The sequence below is a fragment of the Elephantulus edwardii genome, unplaced genomic scaffold (genome assembly GCF_000299155.1).
Source record: "Elephantulus edwardii isolate Elephantulus edwardi_28Jun2011 unplaced genomic scaffold, EleEdw1.0 scaffold00057, whole genome shotgun sequence".
Classification (NCBI taxonomy): Eukaryota; Metazoa; Chordata; class Mammalia; order Macroscelidea; family Macroscelididae; genus Elephantulus; species Elephantulus edwardii.
The window spans coordinates 11868933-11875441 of record NW_006399807.1 but is presented as its reverse complement, the minus strand read 5'-3'; the positions used below and the strand labels follow the sequence as shown (position 1 = coordinate 11875441).

Sequence of the window (6509 nt, the reverse complement as noted above, 5' to 3'; positions counted from 1 at the left end):
TGTGCTGCCAACCCAAAGGGATGCAATTCTAATCCACCTAATTGCTCTGAGAGAAAGATGGACAATCTCCTCTTGTGCCATTTATAGCCTCTGAAAATCCACAGAAGGGTCAGCTATGAGTCAATTCTGACTTGATGGTTCCTGACAACAAATGTTACTATTGAGGTGTGGTAAATTGGTAGAAGGATTCACTGAACTCAGAAAAGAGATAAACTTGTACACACAGTTTTATTATAGTAATAAAGTATTGGGTAGTCTTGGGGAGGAAGGGAGGCCCCTGGCCAGGACAGATCACCTAAGCTCTGGATAAATGCAAGCCTCCCAACGGCTTTTAATATGGGCTAGAGAAAGCTCCCCTCTATTTGTACAGGCTTGAGAAAGCTTGCCACCTGGGAAGAGGGCTGACACATCTACTGAGCTCGAACTGGTCCGCATGAGGCTGAGGTTCTCCTATCCAATCTGCATGTCCCACGTCTGCAAGCCCACCCTACCTGTCTTCCTGTTTACCTGCTCATATATAAGTGCACTGCAGTCTCTAATAAAAGTAAGCTGGATTGCCTCTCTGATCCTCTTCCAGAGTGGTGTATCTCCATCGTACTTGCCCCCATCAGAGTGTCGCTGTTGGTGGCCAGCAAACAGACAATGACAAAAAAGAATATTAAGAAAGAGGTGCATAGGATTTAATCTGGGAGAATATTAAATGGAAAGCTCACGTCTTCTCACTGAAGAGGTGAGACACGTCACTCTCATGCAACACAAACTGTCAGTCAAGGAAACACACTCCAATTTTGGGTGCAGAGTTCTTCTTGGAGTTTCACCAGGTAGAACCGATGAAATCTTTGACCATATCTTTGAAGTCAGTCTCCTGTCCCCTCCCTTTCTGACAGGTCAGGCTGATATTATTATGTAAGGGCTCTTTCTATCCACTCAAGTCCCTAATCTGAATCATTTTGTTAACATCAACTATCAGGCTCCTGAGACTAACAGGAATAACAAAGATGTTCTACTTCAAAAATTCTAAGGGTTTAAAAATTACCTAAAGAATCCTTGTGCTTAAGGACTCAGCTACTGATTGACTGGTTGGTGGTTCAAACTCACTAGCTGCTCCAGTGTAGAAAGATGTGATCTTGTGCATCTAGAAAGACTTACAGTGTTGGAAACCTTATGGAGCAGTTCTATCTGCACATTAATCAATAGAAAAGGAGGCTGGTCTAGAAAGGACAGTGGAGAATTTTCATATTTCCCCTTAAATCTACATTTCTTCTGCCTGGTTAGACAGTCTACTTATTTTGTATCTCGGCATGAGTGTATATCAGAGTGAGCAGGATGGGAGAACAATGAAAAAATTTCAACACAGAAGGACTATTGGAGGAAGGATTTGAGTAATGGGCTTGTAAGCTGTGACTTTCAAATGCTCCTTAAATTTTCTGGGTGTCCTTCTGAGAAACATTTCCACATTCACAGTTCTGATAAAATGTATTGACTTTGTGCCTTTGCAGCTACTGCACAACCTGCTAGGGGCAGCAGTGAAAATCTCTTGTGTGTCTGATCAAAGAAAATTGTCTGTACTCTCCCAGCCCCTGAGAGCAATGCTCTTGAAAACAATCAAATGGTGTGGTATACTTCCTCCCAATGCACACAGGGTCCCACTCCTGGTCACTGCTGCACTGTTTGCTGCCTAGAACCCAGGGGAAATGATAGATTTCCAGCCTAGTGCAGGCTGAGGAGACTGATGTATTTGCTTTGGCTAGGGTTGCCTCAAAGTCTGTGCATAGATGTCTCTGTTGTTAGGTGCTATCAAATCGGTTCCAACTCATGGGAACTCTATTACAACGGAATGAATCATCTTGTTCCTTTTCCCAGTCCTGTGCAATTCTCCAAATCCTTGCTATGTTTGAATCCATTTTTGCAAACATTATGCCAATATAGCTCATTGAGGGTATTCCTCTTCCTTGCTGACCCTTCCCTTCACCAAGTCTGCTGTCAGAGACCTCTCCAAATTACTGCGGAGCAATCATGTCAGCTTGAAGTCTAAGATGGGCCTGATTCAGGTTATGGGTTTTTCAATCACTTGTTATGCATTTCAGAGATGGATAATGAATAAGGAAACCAGAAAAAGGAATTGATGCCTTTGAGTTGTGGTGTCAGAGAAGACACAGAAGCTTATGAGCTACCAAAAGAAGAAATAGTATGTCTTGGAAAAAGTACAGGAAGATGCTTCTTAGAAGAATGATTGACAAAGCTTTGTTTCACATACTTTTAGCATGTTGCTCGAAGAGCATATTTCTTGGAGAGGGACATCATGCTTGGGAAGGTGAAGGGTCTATGCAGGAGAGGAAGACTTTCCAGGAGATAGATTGACATAGTGATTGCAGTAATGGGCTCAAGTGTGTCAGAGATGAAGAGGATGACACAGGATAGGGCAAGGTTCAGATCTTTTGTTCCTAGGGTTAATATGAGTTGTACTCAACTCAATGACACTTAACAATCACCACCACCACTACCCTTAAACCAAGTATAATGTTATTCTCCAAAGACGAGCTTGATGTCGTCCTCCTGATGATCTGCACTAGGTATATGAAATGAAGCCTGTCTGTTCTCTCTACTAACAAATTCTCTGCTTATACTTCTCCCGAGATGAATCTCTTTGTTCTTTGGGAAGTCTACTCTATGATCAATCGTCTTCAAATATTTTAAAAGCATCAATTCTCCTTTGGTCTTCCTTACTCATTGTACACAATTATTTCTTGCCTGGTGGTTTCGAAACTTGTCACAAAGAAGAACTTACCAGAGAAACTAACAATTAGTGTAATACAATATATCTATTGTGTGTAGATGCCAATAACCAGCATCAACACAAAGGTGTCAGGTAAGACATTTTGAAGAATGGATAATGAAGATAGGTTCTAGAGGCATAATCTGGGCACAGTTATTATAAATGTCTTCTGTCTTGGTTTCTTACAGCATGTGTAGGGCTTCAGGCTCAGTCTGTTGTACAATCATTAAAAACTACCATATAAAAAAAATAAACAAAACAAAACAAAACAAAAAAAAAAACAACAAACTACCATATAGCCTAAAGCACAGCAGTATCCAGACTGAATTTTTTGCTTCTTGAAACTGGTTGAACATAGTGATTTCTCCACAAGAGCTCAATACCCAAGGCCAAATGAGTCCCACTAAGCTGCTTATTAGTTATTATTTGACCTGATGTGACACCATTTCCTTTAAGGTTCAAAGTTCAAAAGGACACCTAAGATCCCAACGAGGACCTACTCCAATGAGGTGGTGACATTATGGTACCGACCCCCTGACATCCTGCTAGGGTCCACAGATTACTCTACCCAGATTGACATGTCGGGTGTAGGCTGTATCTTCTATGAGATGACCACCGGTCGGTCCCTCTTCCCCGGTTCCCCAGTGGAAGAACAACTACACTTCATCTTCCGCATCCTAGGGACCCCAACTGAGAAGACATGGCCAGGCATCCTATCTAATGAAGAGTTCAAAACATACAACTACCCCAAGTACCGAGCTGAGGCCCTTTTGAACCATGCCCCCCGACTTGAGAGTGATGGATCCGATCTCCTCTCCAAGCTGCTGCAGTTTGAGGGTCGCAATCGGATCTCTGCAGAGGATGCCATGAAACATCCTTTCTTTCTCAGCCTGAGGGAGAGGATCCATAAACTTCCTGACACTACTTCCATATTTGCACTAAAAGGAGATCCAGCTACAAAAGGAGGCCAGCCTTCGGTCTTCATCAATGCCTGACTCAGGCAGGCCAGCTTTCCATGTGGTGGACACTGAGTTCTAAGCTGAGTACTAAGCCACAGTCCCAGGCCCCAGGAGGCAGTGGCTAGAGGAATGCCAAACTCCTCACAGGGCAGCCTGCGACTCCATCCCCCACTAGCTGCCTGCCTACCTGCCTAACTCATGCTCGCCTGCCCACATATCCCTTGCTGCTTCGCTCAACATCCAACCATTGGCCTGCCACCTCACCCTTTGGCCTCTCTACTGGGTGCTAACAAAGCTCTCATCGCTTCTTTAAAAAAAAAAGGACACCTAAGGACAAATATCCTGAGTGGGTCACCGTAACTTCACAGATTCAGAGATCTGGATTCCAGGACAATTAAAATAGTTTCTGTGAAGCCTTGTTAAAGTCTGATAGTGACACTGATGCCTAGAAGTTCTGGATATGAATGTTTAGGGGTAGAAAGCATAGACATAAGTATTTGCAACAAGTTCTTCTGGCAATGTTTTCTCTAGCTCATTGATAACTATCCATAAACTACTGTTTGGGAACTGTTACTTTACTACCTCCTTTAACCACGACTTGTCTCTGTATCTGACAGCTAGTGTTTGTTGTTATATGCTGTCAAGTCAACCACAGCTCATAATGACCATATAAACAACAGACTGAACTTGCCCCGTCCTGTGTCATCTGCATCATCTCTGACACATTGGAGCCCATTGTTACAGGCATTGTGTCAGTTCATCTTACTGAGAGTCTTCCTCTCTTTCTCTGAACTTTCCCAACATGATGTCTTCTTTCAAGGGCTCACCTCTCTTGGCAACACGCTTCAAGTATGTGAGATAAACTTGCACATCCTTGCCTCCAGGAAGTATCCTGGTTGCATTTACTCCAAGTTAGACTGCTATGTTCTTTTGACAGACCATCGGATCTTCAGTACTCTTCTCCAACACGGTTATTCAAAGGCATCTTCTGTCACCCTTAATCGTCCAACTTTCAAATAAATAGGAAGCAATTGAAAATGTCATGGCTTTGATTAGGCACATCTTAGTCTTTAAAATGACATTTTTGTTCTTTATCACTTTGAAGAGGTCTTTTACAGCAGATTTTCCCAATGGAATGTGTCTTTTGATTTCTTAAGTGCTGTTACCATAGATTTTGATTATGGATCCAAGTAAAATGAAACAATTGGCAATGCCACTCTTTTATCAATCTATCATATCTATCAGTCCAGTGTTTTTGGCTGTGAGTAAATTCTAATCACAAATAACCAAGTTTTGCTTGAGATAGAGGGAGCTCTGGTGGCTTAGTGGTAAGGAATTGTTCTGCTAGCCAAAGACAGTAAATTTGAATATACCAGATGCTTTATAGGAGAAAGATGGGCAGTCTCCTCCCAAGTGACCTATAGCCTCTTGAAACTCACTGGAATTCAGCTGTGAGTTAGTTCTGACTTGATGATATGTAACAAACAACAAACACAGGATGAGATAGAGGAAGTAAATTTTCTCTAAAGACTTGCCTTATTTGGAAATCCATCCCTTGGGAACATACTGTGTGTTTTCCCAGGGAGTGCCCACAGTCATCCAGTATCCCCCAACACACCACTAGGTATGGATACTACCTCTCCATAACTGTTGATATCCAGGACATGCATAAGGCACCAACTGATTGAGATCCTAAAATATGACTTGGCATGGAAAAGATTATGACAGTTATAGCTACTAATATTTACGCAATCTCTAGGTGGTAAAAATAGCTAAGCACTAAATTGTTCATCAAAAAGGCACTTTAGCTCTGCACTAGGAGCAGCTTTCCTGCCACAGGCCCTCATCCCCTGAAAATGTATACCTGCACCAAGTTTGTCTCCACCCCTTCCCTGGTCAGCAGCTGAACCGTCCATTGTCTGCAGCGGTCCTGAAACAACCAGAGACACTGAGAGATGAGAATTTCAGCTGCTTGACAGCCCCACGTTCCTTGATTTTATTTGTCCCTAGTTGCAACTTCCAAACCAGCACTGTCTCAAGGGATATTGACACAGCAGCCAAGTTCATTGGGGCTGGGGCTGCCACGGTTGGAGTGGCTGCCTCTGGAGCTGGGATTGGGACTGTGTTTGGGAGCCTCATCATTAGTTATGCCAGGGATCCTTCTCTGAAGCAGCAGCTCTTCTCCTATGCCATTCTGGGCTTTGCCTTCTCAGAGACCATGGGGCTCTTTTGCCTGATGGTGACCTTTCTGATCCTCTTCACCATGTGAAGGAGCCATCTCCACCTCTCATAGTTTGTTGGTTTTCTCTCCCCATGTCTTGTCTACCCTATGTGTTTCTTTCCCTGTAACTCCCCAGGCAGCCTGGGGAAAGTGATTGGCTCAGGGTTTGACTGAGGAAAAATAAATAAATACTGTTAATAAGGTTTTTTTTAAAAGGCACTTCAATGTAATAGAAAGGACTGGTGATTTTCCTCCCAAAATATAGCCATTAAAAACTCTATGAAGCAGCTTCTGTCCTACCATGCATGGGATCAAAGTGCGCCGGAATTGGTTAGACTATTACAGATGTACTCAGGGAGAGTATAAAGTGTGATTTTAATGGTTACTTTATTAAATGATTTACAGAAGGTGGCATTCTTGAGAACTGTGCTCTGGAAACAGCAGGTGGCCATTCTTGGGGTTTAAAGCAAGTTTGGGAAACAGAATTGCTGTGTGGGATCTTGATATATGAGCGTGGGCCCATAAGTTCTTCCTTGCCTTTTTCTACTCTGCA

The 6509-nt window shown here is 42.9% G+C and overlaps 1 pseudogene; it reads left to right on the top strand.

Annotated features, from left to right (window-relative positions):
* Positions 1–2835: 2835 nt before the first annotated feature.
* On the top strand, positions 2836–6004 carry LOC102855902 (annotated as a pseudogene).
* The last annotated feature ends 505 nt before the right edge of the window (positions 6005–6509 follow it).